Raw genomic sequence first — 11,249 nt, forward strand, 5'->3', positions numbered from 1 at the left:
AAATACAAAAAATTTACAGAGTAATAATTATGAATATAAACAAGGCTAGCACAAGTTGTGCTAATAACATCACTTTAGATTTGGTAACAGAATTATGTGGTCTAAGGTCCATAGCATTATATTTGCCCAAGGTAGGTGATAAAATACCTTTCATTGCTTTTTTTCTCTTGAGAAACTTATTTTTTGTAAAAGCAAAAAGAAAATAGAAATAGAAATTCACAGCTCTCCAAGAATTACAGTAATTCATAGTCATCACCATTATTAAAAATACATCAATAAAAATTTCTCATTATGAAGAGGGCACAAATAAAATACACTACAGGCTTGGTGTGGTGGCTCACGCCTGTAACCCCAGTGCTTTGTGAAGCTGAGATGGGAGGATTACTTGAGGCCAAGAATTCAAGACCAACCTGGGTAACATAGTGAGACTCCATCTCTATAAAAAATTTAAAAATTGGCTGGGTATAGTAGCACATGCCTGTAGTCCCAGCTACTCAGGAGGCTGAGGTGGGAGGATCGCTGAAGCCCAGGTGTTTGAGGCAGCAGTGAACTATAACTGCACCACCACACTCCAGCCTGGGTGATAGAGACCCTGTCTCTAAAAATGAAATAAAGTAAGACTATGGATTATGTACTATGCCCATTAAAACAATGATAAGCTCACCTCTTTCTTCCGTTTTCAAAGTATGTCAAAATTCAAGTAAGTAAAGTGTATTACTACAAAAAATAACCCTCGACCCAACAACTATATATCAACAATCATTAAAACCTACCTTACAAATGATAAAAGATTTCACTGATTCTCAACTTTGTGGCCAAAAATTGATAGTGTAGTTATAATTGTATAATTAGCAGAGACTTCAAAACAACTTTAGAACTGTGGTATTTTAATCATAATCTCAATTCCACTATGGGGAAGGAGAAATGAAAGGTTTCCCTAGAATGTTTATAACGGGATTGGTGGAGTAGAAGAAAAGAATAGCTGGGGTGGGGAGCAGCCTGTAATCCCAGCACTTTGTGATACTGAGGTGGGAAGATCGCTTGAGCCTGGGAGTTTGAGACCAGCCTGGGACGGCAAGACTCCATCTCTACAAAAATTTAAAAACTAGCTGAGTGTGGTGGCATGCGAGTGTGGTCCCAGCTATTTGGGAGGCTGAGGTGGGAAGATCTCTCGAGCCCCAGAGGTGGAAGCCACAGTTAGACTTATTTGCATCACTGTACTCCAACCGGGATGACAGAGTAAGACTTTGTCTCAAAAATACAAAGATAATTAGATTTTATGAAAATCACAGTATCATAATTTTATCATCTTAAAATAAGGATACGCTATATTGCCGGAATTTGATACAGAAAATGTCTGAGAAGGGGTACATATGGAACAAAAAAAATGAGACATTCTCTCAAATGAATTTATGAAAATTCTAAGGTGGTATGTTTCTCCACAAATTATAAATTCTTAGGGAAAAACAACTTTGTTGCCAAAGCTACCAAGTAGATGGTTGCTGTACTGCTTTCAAGCTACAGCACAAGCATGCCTGGAGGGCTAGGCTAGATTATTTCTGAATGAACTTCAATAATAATTCCCACAACATATACTGAGTACTCATTAAGTTCTTGACACTGTATTAAGTATTGTATATATATTACATGAATGCTCACAGCAAGACTATGAGTTAAATTATTCTCCTTAAAGAGAAGGAAACTGAGGCAGAGAGGTTATATAATTTACCCAAGATAACACAGTAAGTGGTAGACCCCTGACAATCTGGCTTTTAATAACTATACTAAAATATTGATTACATACTTACTGTGTGCCAGAGACAAAACTCAGTCAATTTGGCTATCATATACTCATATACACTTTCTTTATTCCAAGTGTTTCCTACATGGAAATGAATTTGTCATTATAAATCTTAATAAATCATAATGACACATTCATAAGACAGAACTATGAAATGTATAGTTCAGAAAGTAACTTTTTTTTTTTGAGACACAGTCTCGCTCTGTTGCCCAGGCTAGAGTGCACTGGTGTGATCTTGGCTCACTGCAACCTCTGCCTCCCAGGTTCGAGCGATTCTCCTGCCTCAGTCTCCCGAGCAGCTGAGATTACAGGCACCCGCCATCATGCCCAGCTAATTTTTGTATTTTTAGTAGAGACGGTGTTTTCTCACGTTGGCCAGGCTGGTCTCGAACTCCTGACCTCAGGTGATCCACCCGCCTAGGCCTCCCAAAATGCTGGGATTACAGGCGTGAGCCACCATGCCCAGCCCAGAAATTAACTCTTAAACTAGCATTAAAATATTCAGTGTACAAACCACATAAAACTGCATGAAATCTAAGAATTATTGTTATTAGGCTGTCAAAAGTTTTGGTAAACTTTAAGAGAAACAAAGACAGTAAAATGTCAGAAAATATGAAATATACAATATTTGTCACATCACATAGATCACTGGTAGATAAATAAAGTATGATATGGCCAACTAAATAATTTTAAAACTGCTAAATAATACAACTTACTCCCAGCAATAACTCCCAATTATGTAATCACACTTCATTAATCGTAACTCCAAAGTTCACAAAATTATGGCAAAGCTAACGCATTCACGCTCTGCTGACAGTGTAAACTTGCTCAAGTCTTTGGGGAGGCAAAAATCTGGCAACTGTAGAAACATTTATATCCTTTGACTAGTAATTCATTTGAGATTAGTATCCTATAGAAACAATTCGTAAAAGAAAAAAATAAATGCACAGAGATGTTCAATTCGATGTCAAAATAGGCATAAACTGAAAACTATTATTTTCCTGTCAGGCGTTTAGAACAAATTTAATACTTATTTTTCAACTATCAAGTAACAATCAAATATCATAAAGGTTATACAACATGGAAAAACACAATGCTACAAAAGTAAAATAAAACTTTTTTGATATAATTCTGTAAAAACTGCAATATATATGTACAAACTAGAAGAAAACAAAAATAATGAACACAATTATTTGTTAGTATGGCAAAACAAGTTGATATATAAAAAAATTGTTCCGACACATGTTTAATAAATAAAAGCAGGCCAGGCACAGTGGCTCACACCTGTAATCCCAGCACTTTGGGAGGCCGAGGCAGGCGGATCACGAGGTCAGGAGATCGAGACCATCCTAGCTAACACAGTGAAACCCCGTCTCTACCAAAAATATTTAAAAATTAGCCGGGCATGGTTGGGGTGCCTGTAGTCCCAGCTACTTGGGAGGCTGAGGCAGGAGAATGGCGTGAACCTGGGAGGCGGAGCTTGCAGTGAGCCAAGATCATGCCACTGCACTCCAGCCTGGGCGACAGAGTGAGACTCCGTCTCAAAAAATAAATAAATAAAATAAATAAATAAATAAATGAAAGCAAACATACTAGCCCAAACAGTAAATTTAGAAAAACCAAAGCTATAACATTGGAGCAAAGCTAAAAAATTGGAATGACAAAGGTTTCGGTTCTGCTAGCAAACTAAAGAATATTTAGGGAATATATTTATAAATTTATGGTCAATATTATAGATAAAAATACTATATATTACAAAAATAACCAAAGTCCATATGGTATTTTGCCAATTACAATTATTTCTCCCTGTCTTTCCCTACCAATCTTGTTGAGAATCTCTGTGGTAATAAGCCACTACTACTGTTGGAAGTATTTTGTATTCCTCGGGTAGAAAGGCAAAAAAGTGGCTGAGAACCACTATCTTTGTTAAGATACAGAATGCAAATATGGGTGAATAGGCGAAGCCCCCAAAACATTTTATTTACATCTCTTCTTTACTGTCAATGTCAAAATGCCAAGGAAAAAAAATCAATAAACATACTTAAAAAATGAAAATGATGCTGGGTGTGGTGGCTCATGCCTGTAATTCCAACACTTTGGGAGGCCGAGGCAGGTTCAAGACCAGCCCGGCCAACATGGTGAAACCCCGTCTCTACTAAAAATACAAAAATTAGCCAGGTGTGGTGGCAGGCACCTGTAATCCCAGCTACTCAGGAGGCTGAGGCAGGAGAATCAGTTGAACCCGGGAGGCAGAGGTACAATGAGCTGAGAGCGGCACTGCACTCCAGCCTGGGTGACATAGCGACTCCATCTCAAAAAAAAAAAAAGAAAAGTGAAAATGAATACACTAGTTTCAAGGTTGCCAACAAGAATTGAAAAGATACATATAATGAATACATATTTATTTATAATTATATAATATGTAACATTAAATACACCTGTAACACAATGTGTAAAAATAGGCTGGGTGCAGTGGCTCATGCCTGTAATGCCTTAAAAGTGAAAATGAATACACCAGTTTCAAGGTTGTCAGCAAGGTTGTTAAAAAGTCTCAACAAATTGAAAAGACATATATAATGAACACATATTTATTTATATTTATATGTAACATTAAATATATTTATATTATAAAATAATGTGTAAAAATAGGCCTGGTGTGGTGGCTCACACCTGTAATCTCAACACTTTGAGAGGCCAAGGCGGGCGGATCACTCGAGGCCAGGAATTCCAGATCAGCCTGGCCAACATGGTGAAACCCCATCTCTACTAAAAATACAAAAATTAGCAGGGCATGGTGGTGCACCCCCATAATCCTAGTTATTCAGGAGGCTCAGACAGGAGAACCACTTGAATCCGGGAGGTGGAGATTGCAGTGAGCCAAGACTGCACCACTGCACTCCAGCGTGGAAGACAGAGGGAGACTGTCTCAAAAATAAAATAAAATAAAATAAAATAAAATAAAATAAAATAAAATAAAATACAATTACTGATGGCCTTAAAGATCCACAAATTTCCTTAATTTTCTATGAAACTATCTTATACCTTACTATATAACCTTTTAACCTTGAGAAACATAACAAAGGAAATAAAATGTTCTCTGGGGTTTTCCTTCAAATATAAATAGGTGAATACTATCCTCCTACTTCAACATTAAAACTTACATAAAGAGAACATACAGCATTTTAGACAAGTTCTTAGCCTTGAGGAACTGGTGTGAGTATAAGATAAACACAGAAATACTAAATTAAACTCCAGATTATAACAATACCAAGTGAGTTTCTTGGTTTTTGTTTTGTTTTGAGATGCAGTCTCATTCTGTTGCCCAGGCTAGAGTGCAGTGGCACGATCGGCTCACTGCAGCCTCCTGCTCCTGGGTTCTAGCGATTCTCCTGCCTCAGCCTCCCCAGTAGCTGGGATTGCAGGCGCCTACCAACGTGGTTTCACCATGTTGGCCAGGCTGGTCTTGAACTCCTGACCTCAGGTGATCCGCCTGCCTCAGCCTCCCAAAGTGCTGGGATTACAGGCGTGAGCTACCACACCTGGCTAAGGTGGGATTTTTTTTAGGGTACATTTTAATTATACAAAATAACCCAACAGGTGCTATATGCATTGACTTTTATAAAAATCAGTTGAATATTAATTATTGTTATTCACTGAATTTTTAACGAGAGGTTCTGATGAAAATCTAGTTTTAATAAGGGAGACTTCAACTACTTTATATTCTCCAACGACATTTTAGTAAGAATAAAAAAGAGAAAGAAATACCTACTTATAGACATATTTCATATTGGAAGGAAGAGCCTGAAGACAAAATTAGTAGAAACAGCACACATTAGTGAGACTGTTTACCTGATCTAACATGATCTAACAATTTAACAGACAAGAACGTATGTATCATTAAAACCCAAGTTTTCCAAAATACAAAAATTTGGGTAGAACAAATGTACATTATTTTGTGAAGAGTTAATGCTACTTATAGATAGATGTTTGATGTATGGCATATTTTTCAACCATACTCATAGAGCTTTCAGATCCTGAATACCAATAAAGAGGACCCCACCCCCATTATTTGTTAAAATGCTGACAAACATTTCTACTATTTATTTATTTATTTGAGACGGAGTCTGGCTGTGTCGCCCAGGTTGGAGTGCAGTGGCGCAATCTCGGCTCACTGCAACCTCCGCCCCCCAGGTTCAACGGATTCTCTGCCTCAGCCTCTCCAGTAGCTGGGACTACAGGCGCCAACACATCCGGCTAATTTTTGGTATTTTTAGTAGAGACGTGGTTTCACCGTGTTAGCTAGGATGGTCTCGATCTCCTCACCTCATGATCCGCCCCACTCGCCCTCACAAAGTGCTGGGATTACAGGCATGAGCCACCGCGCACGCCCAGCCTCTACTATTATCTTAGCTTAAAAACAAAAAATGCCAAAGAAAAAAGTGCAGGATTTCCTGGGTTACATATTTAACTAATAAAAATATAGTGCCCCAAATACGAAATAAACATTCGGATATTTTTAAAAAGGATTTTCAGGAAATGCACCCGGAGCTATAGAAGGTATTATGTGCCCTACACATAAAAAAAAAAAAGTCCCTGAAAGCTCCTTCCTTACTGACAATTAAAACACCTAACATCTAAGTTCTAAATTTCCACGATATTACATTTTAAATCATTTCTTAAAACTTAATGGCAGTAGCATTCTCTCAAAGCAAGATTAAACGTCTTAGGAAGGCAACATACACATCATGGCAAATTTGGAAGATTCTCAGAAACTCTTTTACACATCACGGTAAATTTGGAAGATTCCTAGAAATTATTTTACAAAGACGAGGATTCTTAACTATTACGCAACTACTGACGGCCTTAAAGATCCATGAACTTTCTTAATCTGCAGAGGGGAATCTGTATTTTTAAAATGTATTTTACAAGGATGTTCCTATCATTTTTGAAACAAAGTTTTTACAGTGGATTCCTCAAGTAAGGAAAAAAAATTAACACATGATAAAACTGCTTCTGTGTTAAACCTGTAGGTTTGACTTTTTAACAAGCTTTTATAAATAAAGCTTTACCTTCATAATTTTGATTCAAGAGACCAAAGCTATATGGCTAAAGATTAGAACGGCTGTTACAATGATAATGCCAGTGGTCATGTTTCTTCAAATAGGACAAAAAGTGTGCTCAAAGGAAGTCGTTTTTGTTCTGATTTTAAATGTATATCTTAAATGCATGCATTGTGATCGTCTCCATAATTTAAAACCTCTAAGAAATTTAAACTTTCACATTATAATTTAGGGATTAGTCAATCCCTTAGTACCAGTTAAATAATAGCCAGGAAAGCATTAGAAAACCTGAAGGTACATGTAAAGAAATGCTTTACATCACTATTTAAAATATGTGTTGAATTTTAAGAGAAACGTTTCTTTCACTAAAATTTCTGATGCCTAAGGTCCATCAGGAGTAATCTCTTTTACTCCATGATATTCACAGTAGTTTGCTCTTGGCCTCACCAGTTTTAAGACTCTCCATTAAGGAAAGCCAATTTTATCCTACCTAGGGGCACAAAAATAGTCCCCAGCTCCTCCTTTTTCCTCCTAGGTTCGGTTAAACGAGCGAACATAGAAAACACGTACATACACTCCCTTTCGGCCCTGGTCCCTAGAGCATTGATGAAAAGCAAATTATTTCTTTACATAAGGTCTGCTGTCCACCCAGAGAAGTTAAAAAAAAAAATAGGGGAAAATACCAGAATCAGTCTGCACCCACACCTAAGCCCCGCCCCACCGGGAAAAAGCGGGGGGTAGCGGGATTGTGAGGGTGGCGGAAAGGACGGAAAAGGCCGAGACTTCCAGCTCCTAGGTTCTCCACACCAGTCTTTCCTTCAGGCTGCACCGCAGCCAGGGACCCTGATTCTATTTTCAGCCGCGCCTCCCGATCCTCCTCCCCGCCACCATCACAAATACACCGTCCTCAATCGCTTGAATACTGGGTGGGGAGACCAGAGTGGGCCCTCTCCCCGCCCAACCCAAGGACTGTGGGTGGGAGAGGTCTCCCTGCGCACACGGCTGAATCGACGCGCGCCCCGAGGACCTCTGAACTGACCCGAGTAGGGTGAAGATAATTGGGAGGGAGGGGTCTAAGAGGGAGCCGTTATTCATTTTTCCTCTGCCTTAGGAAAGCGCGCGAGAGGGAGGGGCCGGAACAACGAACGCTGGTTACCTAACGGTCCGGCCCAGCCAGTCAGGCTCCCGAAGTCCACACCGCGCGGGCCGCTGAGGTGGCAGCACAGCCACAATCGCCCCAAGGGCTAAGGAGCACGTCAGGAGCACCCGAGGTGATGGGAAACGGGGGGTGGGGACTGTGCTGAGCGACGTCGCCATGTTAGCGCCTTCTTTCTCCGTATCCCTACAGTCTCCAGCCCTGCTGACCTCTGCCCATCATTACTCACCTTTCCAGGTCACTAGTTCATGATCCTTTCGGTCACCCACGAGCCCCGAGCACAGCCGTGTTTACAAACCACCCCTGGAGGAAAAGGCTGAACGGCACTTTAAAGGCCACGGGCTCCCACAGGCTTCCGTCCTCTCTCGCGAGATCGGACTGACAAACCCCGCCCCGCCCGCCCCGCTCCCGGCATCCCCCCCTTCCTTCTCGCGCCCCTCCCCTTCACGCACACGCCCCTTCTTGCCTTCCTTCTGAGGGAGCGCCTCCGAGTCAGGTGATTTCGTCAGGCTTAAGGAGAAGAAGGCGGATCTTCGGCAGGGCGGGTAGAGGGGACGGGCACCAAAGAGCACTCGGGCGCTCATGATTGGACAAGGAGCCCGAAAGGCGGGAAGCAGTTCTGGAAGGGGCGGGACCAGAGGGCCCAAGGAGCGTTACCTCTGTAAACCCGGAGCTGTGGAAGACTGTGATTGGCTGCCGGCTGAAGGAGGGCGCGGGTGCAGGCGGCGGTGGAGGGCTAGGCAGGGCTTTGGCGGTGTGAGGGAAGGAAAGGTGAGCTCCGGAAAGGCTGCTAGAGGGAAAGCAGGATGGGTCCTCCGAGCCCAGCCCAGGAGCCGGGTGTCTCCCTTTCCGTCACTTCCCAGCACTAGGTAGGGAGGTGGGTAAAGGTAGGCTGCGTTCCTCAGCCCACCCCCAGGTTCCCCGGGAGCCTGAGACAGGGAGCTTCGGGTTAGGTGAGGTTTGGGGGAGGCGGGGTTTGCTGATAATTGACCATCCCTCCCCTCCAAAAAACCCCACACAACTTAAAAGATTTTAATACTAACTGTAAGGATGTTGGTTATTCAATAAATAGGCACAAGTTGAAAAGTATGATCAGAGGCCTCTGTGAAAATTTACATTATTCAATAAAAGATTTTTAGTGTCATTTTTTCCATTTATTAAATACTGATTTCTAGTCTGTAACAAAATTATGAACTAGTTTATATATTAACATAAAATACACTCTCAAAATTGTTGAAAGGTTTTGGGGGATAGTATGAGAGTTAATGAGTCTGAAGTTGAAGAATGATATCTGGCATAAAAGTGAAATTGTAATGGCATTGACATTTTAACAGGTAGGTCTCTGGACCGCATACATGTGTATAAGCCAACTCAGTCCTCTTTTAAAACTAATTTTAGTTAAGAAACATTAAGCCAAATTATTAACACTTTCCTACTTAAAATGCAAGTACTGTCCCCATATAGTAACAGTAATGTTGTAGTGCATTGTAGTGTAACATTAATTATGTCAGCAAAACCTCACAGTTCAGATTACTCATGATGGAAATGGTGGACAAAATGTTTGATTGACATCACAGTTGTTAGGTCTAGAACACATTGATTAAATTGATGCTTCTCTCTCCATCTCCCAAAACAACTAATGTGAGAAAAAGAACTACAAATGTTGTGACATTTCAAAAGAAGTTTGAATAAAAATCTATTCAAAAGAATAGATTTTTTAAAAAATTATTTTTCCATTCACGTGTATTAAAATTTGAAATTATTTTTTCCAGTGTTGATTCAATTGGGCAGTAGCTTTGGTTTTAAATTTCTTATTTCTACTTCTCCAGTCTGTTGTCAAGCAGTTATCTACATGATGCATTCGAGAAACACATTATTTTAAAGAAAATCTTTCAGTTCTTTTTAGACAAGAGAAGAACTGTTTAGTGATATGAACAGTACTCTAATCTGTTTTGATAATTCAGTTTTAGCTAATTTTCTAAAGAGAGGGTATACCTAAAGTGAGAAAAAAAATAAGATAGGGGGCGGGAAACAGGTGGAAACTATGCCAATCTGTTATATATGCATTTTGGCAGCCTGGCATTTAACAAAGGGTCTCACTTTATCCACATATTTCTAGTTCCACAATAGTTTGTTTACTATAGTTTTTCTACAAGTGGGGAAAATATTCAGCATTGTCAAAATGAATGTAGTTACCATATTCAGGTCTGATTCCATGAACTAGTCTCACTACTTATTCATATCCTCATAAAATGCCACCCTTTTCCATCTTTGTTCTCACTTCTGCATTCCTCAATATCCCCAAGAGTCCTAAAATTCTTTACAGTCTTCTCTTTACAAACGCAGGAAACTTCTTGTAGACCTCTTCTTTGCCAGTCTTGTTCCATAATGCATCTGTCAAACTTAGTTCTAAGAGAATTAATGAGGGTCTAGTGAATCTCCTTTAAGAACCCAGCATGACTGCTAAATAAAAATAATGTTCCTTAGATACAAAATGAGGCTATTTGAAGAAAATGCATTTCTGTCATGAAAATGTTAATAAGTAAATATCACAAGAATCAATGATGGTCTCTAAATGCCCTCAAAATCTTCCAAATGCCACATAATGTGGTATTTCCACCTTAGTATGATAGGGCTGTTAATCCCCGAGACTGGGTAATTTATAAAGGAAAGAGGTTTAATTGATTCACAGTTCAGCATGGCTGGGGAGGCTTCAGGAAACTCACAATCATGGCGGAAGGGGAAGCAAACATGTCCTTCTTCTTCACATGGCGGCAACAAAAAGAATGAGCGCCCAGCAAAAGGAGAAGCCCATTATAAAACCATCAGATCTCTGAGAACTAACTCACTATCATGAGAACAGGATGGGGAAACCACCCCAATGATTCAATTATCTCCACCTGGTCCCTCCCATGACGTGGGGATTATGGGAACTACAGTCGAAGATGAGATTTGGGGTGGGGACACAGCCAAACCATATCTCTCTCCATCTTCCCTTTCAACTTCCTCTCCTTCTCTCGCTTGCTAATAATTAATTTACAGAACATAGTTTGTGTTTGTCTGCAGCTAACCAAAACATAGAAGACTACAGGGCACCCCTTATGTCTACTTGCTACAACTAATCCTAGGCTTAGGGAAAGAGCCTCTACATTTTCCTGATATTCTCGGGATGCAGCCCAGTACAGTGGATTAGCTGGGGTTTTATCAGTGGGATCAAGGTAGGGGTGTGTGC

The 11,249-nt window shown here is 40.2% G+C and overlaps 1 protein-coding gene and 1 long non-coding RNA gene across 8 annotated transcripts in view; one reads left to right on the forward strand and one right to left on the reverse strand.

The window, feature by feature from the left end:
- ATF2 (activating transcription factor 2) overlaps positions 1–8,400 on the reverse strand; it is a 95,364-nt gene extending 86,964 nt beyond the window's left edge. For 5 of the 7 annotated variants that reach the window (XR_010122375.1, XM_063645603.1, XM_063645602.1 and 2 more), the window contains exon 1: positions 8,247–8,386. The gene's annotated coding sequence lies outside the window, so the exon portion shown is untranslated. Of the gene's footprint in view, positions 1–8,017; positions 8,129–8,246 lie in introns of those variants that run through there. The other 2 variants (XM_055289803.2, XM_063645601.1) reach the window with 2 other exon arrangements.
- Positions 7,635–8,396, forward strand: LOC129488076 (uncharacterized). The gene is made up of 3 exons (XR_008659582.2): positions 7,635–7,904; positions 7,973–8,132; positions 8,255–8,396. It is a non-coding gene; the product is annotated as an uncharacterized lncRNA (long non-coding RNA).
- Positions 8,401–11,249: the final 2,849 nt, after the last annotated feature.

The sequence above is a fragment of the Symphalangus syndactylus genome, chromosome 8 (genome assembly GCF_028878055.3).
Source record: "Symphalangus syndactylus isolate Jambi chromosome 8, NHGRI_mSymSyn1-v2.1_pri, whole genome shotgun sequence".
In the NCBI taxonomy this organism is placed as follows: domain Eukaryota; kingdom Metazoa; phylum Chordata; class Mammalia; order Primates; family Hylobatidae; genus Symphalangus; species Symphalangus syndactylus.